Genomic DNA, 17096 nt, shown 5'->3' on the forward strand with positions numbered 1-17096 from the left:
TCCAGTGTGTCATTCAAAGCCATTGTTTCATTGTTGATTTTTTTATTAGATGATCTGTCTGTTGTTGTGAGTGGGGTATTGAAGTCTCCTACTATTATGGTATTACTATCAATGAGTTTCTTTGCGATTACTTGATTTATATATTTGGGTGCTGCCAAATTTGGCGCATAAATGTTTACAATTGTCAGGTCTTCTTGGTGGATAGACCCCTTGATTATGATATAATGCCCTTCTGCATCTCTTGATACAGTCTTTATTTTAAAGTCTAGATTGTCTGATATAAGTATGGCTACTCTGGCTTTCTTTTGTTGACCATTAGCATGATAGGTGGTTCTCCATCCCCTTACTTTCAATCTGAAGGTGTCTTTAGGTCTATAGTGGGTCTCTTGTAAACAGCATATAGATGGATCTTGTTTTCTTATCCATTCTGTTACCCTGTGTCTTTTGATTGGAGCATTGAGTCTATTGACGTTTAGAGTGAGTCTGAAAGATATGAATTTATTGCCATTATGTTGCTTGTAGAGTTGGAGTTTCTGGTGGTGTTCTCTTGTCCTTTCTAATCTTTGTTGCTTTTGGTAGTTATCTATCTATGTATCTATGTATCTATCTATCTATCTATCTTTTCTCCCCTTAGAGAGTCCCCCTTAAAATTTCTTGCAGGGCTGGTTTAGTGGTCATAAACTCGTTTAATTTTTGTTTGGGAAACTTTTTATTTCTCCTTCTGTTTTGAATGACAGCCTTGCTGGATAAAGAATTCTTGGCTTCATATTTTTCTGACTCAGCACATTGAATATATCCTGCCACTCCTTTCTGGCCTGCCAAGTTTCTGTGGATAGGTCTGCTGCAAACCTGATCTGTCTTCCCTTGTAGGTTAAGGACTTCTTTTCCCTTGCTGGTTTCATGATTCTTTCCTTGCCTGAGCATTTTTTGAATTTGACTATGATATGCCTTGTTGATGGTTGGTTTTTGTTGAATCTAATGGGGGTCCTCTGTGCTTCCTGGATTTTGATGTCTGTGTCTTTCCCCAGGTTAGGAAAGCTTTCCACTATGATTTACTTGCTCGCATAACCCTTCTGCCCCTATTTTTCTGTCTTCCTCTTCTGGGACCCCTGTGATTCAGACGCTGTTCCTTTTAAATGAGTCACCGATTTTTCTAATTCTTAAATTGTGCTCTCTTGCCTTAATCTCCCTCTTTTTTTCTGCTTCATTATTTTCCATAAGTTTGTCCTGTATATTGCTGATTCTCTCTTCTGCCTCATCCATCCTTGCCTCCGCGGCATCCATCCATGATTGCAGCTCAGTTTTAGCATTTTTTATTTCATCCTGACTAGTTTTTACTGCTTTTATCTCCGCAGAAAGGGATTCTAATCTATTTTTGACTCCAACTAGTATTCTTATTATCATGATTCTAAATTCTGGTTCATACATCTTGCTTGTGTCTGTGTTGGTAAAGTCCCAGGCTGTCGTTTCTTCCTGCTCTTTGTTTTGGGGTGAATTCCTTCATTTTGTCATTTTGAAGGGAGAAAAGGAATTAATGAAGTAGAAAAAATTAAAATTAAAAAAAATTAAAATGAAAAAATTAAAAACACACACCCACACACACACACACACACAAAAGCGAATAAATGATGCTAGATCCTAGGTGTGTTTTAGTTTGGGTGTTGAAAGTGGCTTGATAGATTAGAGAAAAAAGGGCGGGGGGAGAAAAAAACAAATCGTTTGAAAATTTGAAAAAATGAATGCACTGAAGTAGACTAAAATGAAATGATGGAAGTAAAGTAAATTTGAAAAACTTTACTTATGAGTAAAGAATATAGTAGAAAAAAAGTTAAAAAATATTTTTAATGAAAATAAAATAAATTTTTTCTCTCTGTATTCAAGAAAAAGAAAAGAAATGAGAAAAAGAAAAAGAAAGAAAATTGAATAGATGGACCTGCTAACAGACTAAAATACCACTGAAATTACTTCATTTTCCCCTCGAAGTCAGACTGTGAAGCACTTTATAGTCCATAAAGTAAGTGGGTGGTGAGACTTCTGTTCTTGAAGAGCGAGGTTGGCCCAGTAGGGCGGGGCTTAGTGTAACAGCTCCGTTCTCCACTAGATGGCGCTTCTAGCTTACTGGGGTGGATTGTTGTGGCACTTGTAGGTGCATATGCATGGGAGCGGTGAAAACGGCGTCACCCAGCAACCCAGTCTCTAGTATCGGAACTCTCTTCTCCCCAATGAGCAATCGTGCACTTGTTCTTTGTCTTCAGCTCTTGTCCACTCCCTGCTTTTACACTGTCTGTGACCAAACCCCAGGTAGTACCTTTCTCCCAAGTTTTGTCTCAGATGCAGCTGTTTTCCCTGCCCCCTTACTTCTGAGGGACTGCATCTTTGACCTGTTCCACCCCTCTGCAGAAGGTCACACTGAGCAACGGCTGAATGCTGGCCGCCCCCAGGAAAGTTCGCGGGGCCGTGCTGGTGCTGATGCCCAGAGATTGCGGCCAGGTGCCAGCCTGCTCCAGAAAAAGTTTGCGAGATAGTGTAGCAGCAGCGTTTCAGGGCTTGGAAAATCACAGCACACATCTGGCACTAGGCTTCACCCTTAACAACCTTGTTTCAGCCCCAGCAAATGTGGCCGTTCGTTCTCTGGGATCTGCTGGGATCAGGTGGCCTCACAGTCTCTACCAAATGTCCTTCCAGCAGTGGAACTGCTTTTCCCCGTGTGGCCCGAGAACCTCCCGGACCCCACTCTGCTCTTGGGGATTTGCCCCTCCCACCAGAGCACTGCCAGGTATTGAGCTGCAGAGTTGCAGCCTTTGTGCTTTCCCTGTTTATAGTCTTAATGGAATTTAAACCCTCTCCTTTTTTAGTTTATTCCCTGTGGTTGTTTCCAATTTTTTACTTTCTCTCCAGCTGCTTTTGGGGAGGGCTGCCTTTCCCATATTCCCCCCCCCCCCCCGGCCCCATTTCCATCCTCTCTCCGCTCACAAAAGCGGCTCCCTTGCCCTCTGCGGCTTCTCTCCCCCAGTTCACCTCTCCGTGCTGCGTATCTGCTGAATTCTGTGGTTCAGGTTGTGCAGATTGTTGTGTTAATCCTCAGATCAGTTTTCTAGGTGTGCAAGATGGTTTAGTGTTGGTCTGGCTGTTTTTCATGGATGCTAGACACACAAGAAATTTCCATGCTGTTCTGCCATCTTGGCTCCCTCTCCTATATCCAATATTTCTAATTTGATGTGCTTTAGTGTATCTTTAATGCTGATGAGCTTGAACATCTATCTATATTTTAATTATTTGCATCAATAGCATAATAGAGTCTTAGGCACAAGGGCTCACCTACTTGGTTTCAAATCCTGTATCCTCTAGTTACTAATTTTGTGACTTTAAATATGTTTTCATATCTGATAGTGTTGTGAAAAGGGAATTAAATTTAGAGACAGAAGACCTGTAGTCTGACCTTAGCATATATTAGCTTTGTAAATGCTTTAAGCAAATTATTTAATACCTTTGAGCTACAGTTTGTCATCTGTAATAGGGTAGGAATCATAATTGATAGTTTTGGGGGGGGGAATAAATCATAAATTGAAAGTATAAATTATATAACATCATACATATATAGAACAATAAAATACTTTGTCTTTACTTTTTAAAAAAGTACAGGGATAATGTTAGGAGTTTTTTTTTCCTTGGACTTAATTATCTTATAACTAGAAGTTTGTATTTTATGACCACCTTCACTTAGTGTGCTCACCTCACAAGTCCTGTCTCTAGTAACCACCTTCTCTTCTCTGTATCTATGAGTTTGAATTTTTTAAGATTCTCATGAAAGTGAGATCATACACTCTGTGTCTGTCTCTGTGTGCCTAATTTCAGTTAGTTAGCTTAATGCCTCCCAGGTCTATCCATGTTGTCAGAAATGCTATAATTAATATACATTAATATTTTAAATATATGTATATATTTAAAATTTTCCAAGTAAGTGGACTCGTGCAGTTCAAACCCATGTTGTTCAAGGATCAACTGTATACCACATTTTCTTTTTCCATTCGTCTGTCGATGGCACTTAGGTTCTCTCTTTTGGCTATGGTAAATAATATTGCAGTGAAAGTGGGGATGCAGTTATGTTTTTGAGATACTGATTTTGCTTCCTTTGGATAAATACTCAGAAGTAGAGTTGCTAATTGTATGGTAGTTCTATTTTTAATTTTTTGTGGATCCTCCTTACTGTTTTCCATGGTGGCTGCACCAACTTATATTCCTATCAATAATGCACTTGGTTCCCTTTTCTCTACATCTTCATCAGCACTTGTTATCTCTTTTTGTTTTGTCTTTTTTTTTTTTTTTTTAAATTTTTTTTTCAACATTTATTTATTTTTGGGACAGAGAGAGACAGAGCATGAACGGGGGAGGGGCAGAGAGAGAGGGAGACACAGAATCGGAAACAGGCTCCAGGCTCTGAGCCATCAGCCCAGAGCCTGACGCGGGGCTCGAACTCACGGACCCGAGATCGTGACCTGGCTGAAGTCGGACGCTTAACCGACTGCGCCACCCAGGCGCCCCTGTTTTGTCTTTTTGATAATAGCCATTCTAACAGGTGTGAGGTGATACCGCATTGTGGTTTTTATTTGCATTTTGCTGATGATTTGTGATGTAGAACACCTTTTTTTTTTTTTTTTTTAATTTAAAATTCAGTTAACATACAGTGCAATATTGGTTTCAGGAGTAGAATTCAGTGACTCATCACTTACATACAACACTCAGTGCTCATCACAACAAGTGTCCTCCTTAATACTCATCACTCATCTAGCCCATCTCCCGCCTCCCTCCCTCCATCAACCCTCCATTTGTTCTCTATTGTTGAGTCTCTTGTGGTTTGTTTCCCTCTTTGCTCTTTTTCCCCCTTCCCATATATATATTCATCTGTTTTGTTTCTTGAATTCCACATATGAGTGAAATCATGTGGTATTTGTCTCTCTGATTGACTTATTTCATGTAGCATATTATATTCTAGCTCAATCCATGTTGCAAATGGCAAGATTTCAATATTTTGGATTGCCATGTAATATTCCATTATATTATATATACCATATCTTCTTTATCCATTCATCAGTCAATGCACATTTGGGCTCTTTCCATAGTTTGGCTATTGCTATAAACGTTGGGGTGCATGTACCCCTTCAAATCTATATTTTTGTGTGCTTCGGATAAATACCTAATAGTACAATTGCTGAATTGTAGTGTTTTGTTATTTTTAGCTTTTTGAGGAACCTCTGTACTGTTTTCCAGAGTGGCTGCACCAGGTGGCATTCCTACCAAAAGGGAGCAACTTTTCTAGTGCCTGTTGGCCATTTATATGTCATTTTTGGGAAAATATGTTCAGATCCTTATATATTTTGGATATTAATCCCTTATCAGGTATATGTCTAGCAAACATTATATCCCATTCCTTAGGTTGTCTTTTCATTTTGTTGATGGTTTCCTTTGCTGCATAGAAACTTTTTAGTTTGATGTAGTCCCATTTGTTTATTTTTGCTTTTGTTGCCTTTATTTTTGGTGTCAAATCCAAAAAAATAATTTCCAAGACTAATGTAAAGGAAGTTATACGTCTTGTGGTTGAGAATCTATGGAAATAAAGAAAGGCCAACCCATTGCTTTTTGTTTACTAATAAATAATCATAGCTTTTATTTATTAAGCCCATTCTACATGCTAGGCACCATGACTAGCACTTTATACAAATATCTCAGTTCAAGACTACTATAAATATTCATTTAAACTAGCAAGTTAAGGGGCACCTGGGTGGCTCAGTCAGTTAAGTGGCTGACTTTGGCTCAGGTCATGACCTCATAGTTTGTGAGTTCAAACCCCACGTTGGGCTCTGTGCTGACAGCTCAAGAGCCTGGAGCCTCCTTCTGAGTCTGTGTCTCCCTCTCTCTCTGCCCCTCTTCTGCTCACACTCTGTCTCTCTCAAAAATAAATAAACATGAAGAAAAATAAACTAGCAAAATAAATAAACCAGAGTTAATAGTCTGACTCAATCAAAATATTATAATAATAGCTATAATAATTATAGCTAATATGTTCTACCCTAATTGGTTTAAAATGAATGTTCTTAACTAATTTACAAAGAGATTAAATAATTTGGTCACAGTCACTAAAAAGTGGATGAAGTGGGTAAACACTCTTCCAGTTGACTGTAAAACTTACTCTCCATGAAACCTCTAATGATTATATTGCTAAACGTTACTAAGTATATCTCTTTGTATAGATGTTTTAGTAGTTGCTTTAAGTATAACCTTAAAGGTACATAATTTATCACCCTCTACTGACATTGATATTTTACCAGTTTGAGGGAAATGTAGAAACTTTACCTCTCTGTAGTCCTATTACTGTCTGTAATTTATAATATAATAGTCTTAAATATTCCCTCTGCATATATTTAAAACCATGAAATACATTATCAAAATATAACGTAGAAAACTTGAGAAAAGAAGGAAAATTCTATTGTGTGTTTACTCATGTTTTTGCTTTTTCTGTTGTTCTTTTTCTTTCTGAGATATATGAGGCAAAAAGAAAACTCCAAGAACTCACTGTTATGTTATTCCTTTAGTTCCTAGATTACTAGCAGCTCTGCTTTTTCTTTTTATCTTTCACAGCCTTCTTATATTTGTTTTATACAGAGTGTCCAGCGCTATTAGCTATTCTTAGTGGGAGGCACAGGCATCTTTACCATCTTGGAATAGAACCAAAAGTCACTTCATTAAATGTAAAAAAAAAAATTAAGCATTAATTTTTTTATCTTGTTTTCCAGATAGTATGCTATTTTGGAAGAAAAGTTTGAGGCTTTTCACTCTCTGGATTGAATTATACTTATTAACATATCCTAGTTATATAATTTCTTGTACTTGAGTTAAAAAGTATGTGTAGAAGGAGATTTTCCTAGCTTCTCTTGTAATTCTTAAAGTCAGCAGGCTATTCTTAATAACATTAACAAAAAAATAGCTATCACTGGCTTTAGTTCTGCCACTTACTGGCTTTACAACCTTGGAAAAGTTATGTAATCTCAGTGTGCCTTAATTTCCACCACTGTAAAATGGGCACTTACATCAAGCACTTGTTGAGAATATTAAATAGTATTATAATTACGAATTATTGAGAAAAATACCTCGCATTCAGGAAACACCATGTAAATGTAGCTATTATCATCCTTATACTTAGAATAATAGGCCCATATAAGAGGAATTATTACAGTCATTTTAAGGATAAAAAATTCACACTTAGAGAAGGTGAAATGCTCTCCCTAATTCTTGGCTGGCCCAATTCTGTATTGGTGTTGCCAGGATTTAGACCCAGTGTTGTCTGACCTTAGAGCTTACAGTTTCCAAGGCATTGTGCTATCTCCCTATCAACATTAAATCCTTCTGCATCCTGCAGTTACACCTAATATTATATTGTTTGTATTTGTCTTCATATTTAACATTTTAAACTGAGCCATAATATCTCACCAATGGTTGTCTCATAATTTATTTAAACCTCTCTTTCTCCTTCTTAGAATATATAGATTGTCTCTCTGTTGCCCATCTGGCTCACATATTAGTGAATGATTAGCCAATAATATTGTTATAATATTCATCAGACATACAGTAGTAAAGATTAGCCCTTGAAGGGCTTTCATGCCTCTTACATGAAGATTAAATTGTGCTTTTTTTTTTTAAAGAAATATATCCCACTAAAATTTTCTGTAGCATAAAATGTTTATTACCCTTTTGAATCTACCCTATTCTTTAGAAATAGTTTTGATTCTGTTTGAATCTGAATTTTTTAATCTCTGTTCTTTAGAAAGAATTGTCTAGAAAGATTGTGAATCTTTATTCATTATTTGTATATGATATGACTTGGAATTTTTCAATACATCTGCTGTGTTCCCTTATTAGCTATTAAGTGCAATGGCTTTTTAAAATTACGTTTTCAATTTTAATTCCAGTATGGTTTTAAATTACGTTTTCAATTTTAATTCCAGTATGGTTAAAACACAATGTTATATTAGTTTCAGGTGTACAATATAGCAATTCAATGATTCTGCACATCATTACTCAGTGCTCATCATGATAAGTGTACTCTTAATCCGCTTCACCTATTTTACCCATCCTCCTACTCACCTCCCCTCTGATATGTGTTATTTTGAATGAGTACCCTCAGTTAAAGTTATTACTTTTTTTTTCAAAAAGAAATTTTTTTACTTGAAGCGTATTTCAGAGTACATGGTTCTAAAAGATATATATAAAACATTCCATCCAAGAAAAGTGGAATACATATTTTCTTCAAGTACATACTGAAGATATCCCCTGGTTAAATCACATAAAAAGAGACAAAAGAAATACAAATTTAAGAAGACTTAAACCATACCAAGTATATTTTCCAACAAGATCAACAGTAAAAGAAAACTGAAAAATCTACAATGTGTAAATATTAAATATTTAATTTGTAACTATTAACCAATATATTACTACACAAACCATGGGCCAAGTAAGAAATCAAACAACAAATCAAAATATGTCTTGAAACAAAAGAAAAAGTAAACACAATATTCCAAAACCAATGGGATGCAGCAAAAGCAGATGTTAGAATGAAATTTATGCTGTAAATACTTGTATTAAGGAAAAAATTCAGGGGCACCTGGGTTGCCTCAGTCAGTTGAACAACTGACTCTTGATTTCAGCTCAGGTCATGATCTCACGCAGTTCATGAGTTCAAGCCCCTCATTGAACTCTGTACTGACAGCGTGGAGCCTACCTTGAGATTCTCGCTCTCTCCCTCTCTTCCTCTATCTCTCCCCCTCTCCTGTATGTACATACTTTTTTCTCATTGAACTCTGTGCTGATAGCGTGGAGCCTGCCTTGAGATTCTCGCTGTCTCCCTCTCTTCCTCTATCTCTCCCCCTCTCCTGTGTGCGTGCACTTTCTTTCTCTCTCTCTCTCTCTCAAAATAAATAAACATTTTTTAAAAAATAAAAAAAAGAAAAAAGTTCAAATAAACAACATTATATCACAAGGAACTAAGAAAAATAAGAAACTTAGCTAAAATTTGGTAGGGGAAGGAAGTAACAAAGAAAAATCAGAAATAAATATAGACCAGAATAAAAAATAACATAACATTGAAAGTAATGACCATTTATTGCAAAAATAAAATTGGCAATGCTTTAACTATATTAACTAAGAATATAAAGGAGACTAAAAAGCCAAAATGAGAAATGGAAGATTAAAAAATAAAACAGATATTCATGCTCTGTCTCTCTCTGTCTCAAAAATAAATAAACATTAAAAAAAATAAAAAAAAGCAGATAACCACAGAAATACATATTGTGATAATAGGTTACTATAAATAATGATATACTAACAAATCAGACAACTTACAAATAAACCCCACATGTTTCCTAAAAATGCACAAGTTACCACAATTGAATCCTGAATCTTGAATCCAAGAAATAGAAAATCTTCTTAGGCCAATAATAAGAATGAAAGTTGAATGAAAAGGAATCAAAAGTCTCCCAGCACCTAAAAGCCCAAGACCACATGGTTTTATTGGTGAATTCTACCAAACATTAAAAAAAATAATTAATGGCCATTTTTCTCAAAATCTTACAAATAATGGAATGGAGGGAATACATTCAGTATCATTCTTTGAGACCGGGATTACCCTGATAACAAAGCAGGATAAAAATAGTACAAGAACCAAAAAATTTAGTTTGTATGATCTAAGTATCGCTACTCTTTTGACATCCCTTTGTGTGATACATGTTTCTCCACCCTCTCACTTTGAATCTGCAGGTGTCTTTAGGTCTAAAATGAGTCTCTTGTAGGCAGCATATAGATGGGTCTTATATTTTTGTCCATTATGCCACCTTGTGTCTTTTGATTCGAATGATTAGTCCATTGACATTCAAAGTAATTGTTGGTAAATATGTATTTATTGTCATTTTGTTACTTGTTTTGTCATTGTTGCTGGAGCTTTTCTCCAATCCTTTCTTTTCTTTGACACTTTTGGTCACTTTTTCCCACTCAGAGAGTCCCCTTTAATATTTCTTGCAAAGCTGGTTTAGTTGTCATGAACTCCTTTAGTTTTTATTTGTCTGGGAAATTCCTTATCTCTCCTTTTCTGAATGATAGACTTGCTGGAAAGAGTATTGTTGGCTGCAGATTTTTTCCATTCAGCACTTTGAGTATATCATGCATCCTTCTGGCTAGGTTTCTGTTGAGAAATCTCCAGCTAGCCTAGTGGGTTTTTCCTTGTAAGTTATGGATATTTTTGGTCTTGCTGCTTTCAAGATTTTTTCATTATCACTGTATTTTGCAAATTTAATTAACAATATGTCTTTGGTCTAAGCCTGCTTTTGTTAATTTTTTAAAATATTTGAGAGACAGAGACAGAAACAGACAGAGCATGAGTGGAAGAGGGGCAGAGAGGTAGAGGGAGACACAGAATCTGAAGCAGGGTCCAGGCTCTGAGCTGTCAGCACAGAGCCCAATGTAGGGCTTGAACCCGTGAGCAATGAGATCATGACCTGAGCCGAAGTTGGATGCTTAACCCACTGAGCCACCCAGGTGCCCCTGCTTTTGTTGATTTTAATGGGCATTCTCTGTGCCTCCTGGACTTAGGTGTCTGTTTTCCTTCCCCAGATTAGGGAATTTTTTTCCTGCTATTACTTCTTGAAATAAAATTTCTCTCTCTTCTTCTGGGGCTCCTATAATACAAATGTTATTGTGTTTCATTTAGTCACTGAGTTCCTAAGTCTTTGTGTTGCATGATTCTTCTTTCTCTCTTTTGTTCAGCTTCATTATTTTCCAGTATTTTGTTTCTGGACTCTGCAGTTTATCATGAATTGGCTTGAATGCAAGTCTTTGGTTTGAAATTATTTTGGATATATTTCCTTCTGAGCATCTAGCTTTGACATTTTCTGCATATAAAAATGAATGAATGAATGAATATGCATATGAAAATGCCTTTGAAACTTAGTTCTAATTCTTTATGTAATTCTTTATCAAAATCTTGATTTTAAAACTTGATTTTAATTTTGTTTTGCCTAGGATTTTAACTATCGGTATTAAATAAATATATGCACACTTGGGTAATATTCTTGCATTTAGGTTTTCATTCAACACATATTAATAAAGGTCTTGGCTCTGATTAGGCATGGTGCTCTAAGTCCCTGTTCTACTAGTGCATACCTTTTAATATTGGAAGTAAATAAGCCAGTAAGTGTTGTGATAGAGAATAATGGAGGATGGTGAGTGTTTTTTTTTAAAAAGATACGGTGTTGTATTCTTGTAGGGTGTTGCAGCCATTCTCCTTTCTTGCTTTCAGGGCCCCAGTTTTGTTTTGAAGCCTATCCTTATGGGTAAACCCTGATTAGTCTTAAGCCGTAATGGTAATCCCATTCCATTTGTCAGTGATTCATTTTGTGAGGCACAGGTGAGTCAGTCTTGGATAATCAGATATGCAGATCTTCTGGGGGAGACTTCTGTCAGTAGTTTCCTCTTCCTTAAAATGAGGCAGACTAAAGGAGATTACCAGTTGTTCTTTGGTAATTTACCATAAATAACTACATGTAGCTGGGTTTGAGGCAGCTAACTTGTTCATGAAGAGTGCTAGCCTAAGGACAGAGGCTGACATGCCAGAGGGGTTTATTTAGTTTATTTAGTCTCTCCAAAAATTGATTTTTGAGAGACTAAATAAACTTTTTATCTACTGAGAAGTTAAAATTTCCTTATCTTTAAAGCTACTTTGAATTAGATTTTCTCTCCTTTATGGTAATATGTTGTAATTGATACAGGTTCTCAGGAACTGTCTCTGAAAAGAGGTGACATTTATTTAAGTAGAGATCTGAATTACAAGAATGAACCAAAGGAATTGCAGTCCATGTAAAAGGAAGGTCCCATGATAAGAAGTTGGCGTAAGGGTAGTATACCTAGTTTCTATTGACCATGGGAAGGATAATAGTAACTGATACTTATAAATTGCATTGCAGTTAACAAATCTCCTGTACATACATTATTTCATGTGATCTTTACGGTGAAAATATTTACCAACCATTTTATAGTTGGGTAAACTGCCCATATATTTACAGCTAGTCATTAAAGAAACCAATCAAATAAATATTGTGTAGTACTGGCTAATCAGACAAAATGGGTAAGGGTATACATTCTATTTGAATTTTTTATATTACCGCTTTTTAGCAGTTTTAATTTATTCAGGGGCAAAAGTACAGATGCCAAGGCCAGATTTCTGGACCCGTTTGAATAGTACAAATTAATTGCATCAGTAAACACAACCTGGTGTGTTATCTTGAGTTAAGGTGAGTGAGATACTCCTGATAGAGACCTCATAAATGTGATTATTTGTTTGCACTTCATAATGAGGAAGATTAATTTCTAAGATATTGGCTGGTTTCAGTGAATTTAAATAGAGTATTTTGTGCTTATGTATTCAGTATGCCTAGCATTTTAAATTCATATGTGCATATACTGTGACCTTACTGATAAGCAATGTGAAAGTTTGATAGATGACTCTGTAAGTAATGAATTAAAAAATGAATTTTATAGTCTTAGTAGGGGCTATATGAAAATTTCCTTTTCTGTCCTTCCCTCCCCTTCCCTGCTTTCCCCTCCCCTGCTTTCCCCTCCCTGGCATTCTTAGCTCCCTTTTTCCACTTTCTTCCTCCCTCCCTTTATTTTACATTTCAGTTTATTTGGTTTTACCAAGTGCTTTAACATAAATGAAAGTTGATTTCAACTAACATTAAAAGGTCATTTTAATTTATGATACTATTTTTACTTGTTTTTTTCTACTGTTTTAAATTAATAAACACATAGTTTTATAAACTGCCCTTTTTCCATATATGGAGGCTAGACAGTAAGAAATATTTTAAATAAATTCTGTAACAGTACTTAATTTGAAAATGAATACAGATCAAATGAGAAGACATTTAAAGCGTTGCGTGTTTGGTAACTAGGATTGAATTGAACTCTGTATGTATAGGGGCTATTTAAATATTTGTACTTTATAATAGATAACTAGCTTTTCTCTAAAAGTTTTATTTATGTTTCCCTTTATCAACATGATGCCTTTAAAATGTAATAGGTATACTTAACCCCTGCTATATTATGGTAATCATTAATTAAATCTGTTTAAATTTGTTGAATAAATTATTTTACTTTTCTGTTGTAGTTTTCAGTTTTTTACAGTGAATTACTTCAAGAAACAGTCTGTAGTAATAATTTGGTTTTTACTCTTTCCAGGAAGAAAGTAAATTCTTCTAAAGATGATAACCCTCTGAACTATATATTTTATAATAATAATAACTAGTATGTATTTTAATTTAGGGAATCATTATTTTGAATATTTGTGATTATTTCTTTTGTTTTGAGAAAGGGTTAGACTACTAAAAAGATTCAACACAATTTCTCTATGGTTTGTTAATTGTATTACTAGTGATTTGAATCGGTATTTACAGTTTTTGAAATGTATGAGAAATACAATCCTCACGTTACAGTTGGATTGAATTGATTATATCAATAGAATAATTACCTTTGAAATTTTTTATTCAGAAAAGAATGTACAGTGATTTTGCTGAAAAAAAATATTTCATTGTCCAAGATGCAAGCACATAATTTAGCCATTTAGTGAATTAGCAGTCTTCGGTTATTGACCTTTGCAATTACATTCACAAATTGGAGACTGTTTAAACTTTCTCTTAAAATGTTTTTCAACTTTATTGAAGCATAATTTGCATCAAGTAAATGTACCCATATCAAGTGTACAGTTAGATGATTTTTCTCAAATTTATAACTTCATGTACCTGTCATTCTCCTTTTTCCTCAGTCACAGCTTGTTCCTTGGCACTATGTATTAGTTTCTTTGTTCTAAAATTTCATACTAATGTGTACTTTTTTTGTCCCTGGTATCTTTTGCCAGGCATGTTATTGAGATTCATCCATGTTGTTGTGTATATTAGTAGTTTGTTTCTTTTTACTGAATACTATTCTATTATATGAATGTGTCACAATTTGTTTATCCATTCATGTGTTGTAAGATACTTGAATTTTTTCAAAATTTTGGCTCTTATAATAAAGTAGCTGTGAACATTCTTGTTCAAGACTTTGCGTAGGTCTTTGTTTCCCTTTAAGAGTGGAATTGTTGAGTTATATGGCAAAATATATTTAGCTTTTCATGAAGCTAATTTTTTTTTCTTTTCTAGAAAAACTTATATAAAATTCCTGTTACATCTTCTGTACATATGTTTGGTAGAATTCACAAATAAAGCCAAATGGGCCTCGTGTCTTCTTTTTGGGAAGGTTTATAAATATATATTCAACATCTTTAATAGTTATGAGGCTATACAGCTATTCAGATTGTTAATTTTTGATTGAGCTTTGTTTTTGTTTCTTTTAAGAAATTTATGCCTTTCTTCTTAGGCTCCACACCTAGTGTGGAGGCTGCTTATGAAAATAAAGGAACGAAGTTTGCCAGTTTCAGGTCTGGCTTTGTATTTGTTGACACAAAGTTGCTTACCATATTCTCTTATCTTTTTGTAGCATCTGTAGTAATGCTCCCTCTTCCGTTCCTAATATTGGCAACTTATGTCTTATTTTTCTCTCTCCCCTTGATTAGTTCAGCTGAAATATTATTAATTTTATAGGTCTTTTCAAGGAACTTGTATCCATTTTTTTTCTAATGCTTATCTGTTTTATATTTCATGGGTAGGGTTTACATTTTGAACCTTTTTACCTATTTCACCAAACTTTCAAATATTGTAATACTTCTTGAAGGATAATGTAGGAACTTCAATACTGTATCTTTCCTTTTTCTTCCTGTCATCCTTTATTATTATTGTCATACATTTTATGACATTGTTATATGTCCCATGATACTTTGTCATAAAAGAATCATTTATTTTAAAATAAGTTAATATGAGGAAGTTTCAATTATACTTACCATACATTTAATATGTCTGTTTAAATCCATTGTTTATGTTCACATATCCAATTACAATCATCCTGAAAAACATCCTTTTACATATATCTTGTAATACATATCTGCCACCTACAAGTTCTTTCAGCTTTTGATTTTTGAAGATGTACTTGTTTTGCCTTTATTTTAAAAAAGAAACTTTTATTTTGGAATAATTTTAGAATTACAGGAAGTTTGTGAAGAAAGTACAGAAGTTTCCATATATTCCTTGCCCATGTTTCCCTAATGTTAATATCTTACATAGCTTTGGTAAATTGTCAAACTAATAAATTAACAGTGGTGCAATATTATTAATTAAACTACAAATCATATTTGGGGCAGTGTCCCTTTGTCTTCTAAGATCTAATTCAGGATACCATGTTGCATTTACTCATTATGTCTCCTTGGTCTTTTCAAATCTTTTGACAGTTTCTTAGTTGTTTCATGATTTCTATGACCTTGGTAGTTTTGAAGAGTATGTATGGGTCAGGTGTTTTGTTGAATGATCCTCTGGCATTTTTCTCATTATTAGAATGAAGGTATGGGTTTGCAGATGCATACTACAGAGATGATGTGCCCTTCTTCAGTACCCTTTAGAATTGTTCCATCACTGTAAAAATTTCCCCTGTGGCCCCTTTGTAATCAGCCTCTCCTTGCATCTTGAATCTCCTTCCATTTTATTGCTGAGTAATATTCCTTGGTTTTATCAGAGTTAAATTCATTCACCTGTTGAAGGCCATCTCAATTTTTTCCAGATTTTTGCTATTATATATAAAGCTACTGTAAACATTTGTTTGAGTATTAGATTTTGTGAGAACATAAGCTTTTATACCTCTTGAGTTGATATCTAGGAGTGGCAATCTGGGGTAAGTGTAGTTTTAACTTTGAATCCTAAAACTACTGTAAGAAAACATAGGAGAAAATATATGTGACCTTGGATTTGGGATTGAACTTTTATATATAATATCAAAACCACAGTTAGAAAAGAATAAATTGTATTTCATCAAAAACCTTAAAATTTTTGTTGTATGTAAGACACTCTTAAGAGAATGAAAAGGTAAGTTACAGACTGGGAGAAAATACTTGAAAAGTCACATACCTGATAAAAGTATTTGTATCTAGACTATATAAATGACTCTTAACTCTCAACAATAAACAGTCTAATATACAAATGGCAAAAAGATCACAATAGACATTTCACCAAAGAGGATATATGGATGGCAAATAAACACATGAAAACATAATCACATTTCTTAATGTCATTTGTTATTAGGGAAACTGGATGCAAATTGAAAACACACCAAGATACCATCACACAATATTAGAATTGCTTTAAAAAATTGAGAGTCCCAAATGCTGGGAAGATTGTGGAGTAAGAGGAACTCTCATTCATTGCTGGGGATAAGTCAGAATGAGCAGCTACTTTGGAGTACAGTTTGGCTCCTCCTCCTCCTCCTCCTCCTCTTCCTCCTCCTCCTCCTCCTCCTCCTCCTCCTCCCCACCCTCGTCCTCCCCCCCCCCTCCCCCTTCTCCTTCTAACACACATTTTCCTTATGACACAACAGTCCCATTCTAGGGTATTTACCCAAGTTAAGTGAAACCTTAAGTTCACAGAAAACTGCTTTTATCTTTGAAAATATTTTCACTACATAACAAAGTGTAGTTTTGCCATTTTTTTTATTTTAGCACTTTTAAAAGATGTTCGATTGTCCACTAATTTGTACTTTTTTCTCAGAAGCCCCCTGAAATTCTTTTTACCATGTTTGCATTTTTCTCTGTAATTATTTTTCCCTTCTAAATTATGATTTTATTTGTATTGTAAAATACATTGGAAATTCTGCATATGCCTATGACTAAGCTTATTTTCAGTGTACATTACTTTAAGTTGGATGACAGATTTTGTTCTGAGAAATCCTTTTTCAAGCTGAGTGCCAAAATGGGGAAATGCTGGTAGATTCCTGGCCCTGAAGGTAATGATGTAAATTGCTTTCTTGCAGTGATGATGGATGACTTTTATTTGAGTTTTATACCCAATAGTTTTCAGTTCATGATGATACAGCTCTGGTGCTAGCTGTGCAGCACCATAATATCTAACCTAGGGTTAGTGCTA

The 17096-nt window shown here is 34.8% G+C and overlaps 1 protein-coding gene across 17 annotated transcripts in view; it reads left to right on the top strand.

Annotated features, from left to right (window-relative positions):
- The window catches only part of FUT8 (fucosyltransferase 8), a 310681-nt gene that overhangs the window by 124641 nt on the left and 168944 nt on the right, over positions 1 to 17096 (top strand). The gene's annotated exons all lie outside the window — the stretch shown is intronic.

The sequence above is a fragment of the Leopardus geoffroyi genome, chromosome B3 (genome assembly GCF_018350155.1).
Source record: "Leopardus geoffroyi isolate Oge1 chromosome B3, O.geoffroyi_Oge1_pat1.0, whole genome shotgun sequence".
NCBI lineage: Eukaryota > Metazoa > Chordata > Mammalia > Carnivora > Felidae > Leopardus > Leopardus geoffroyi.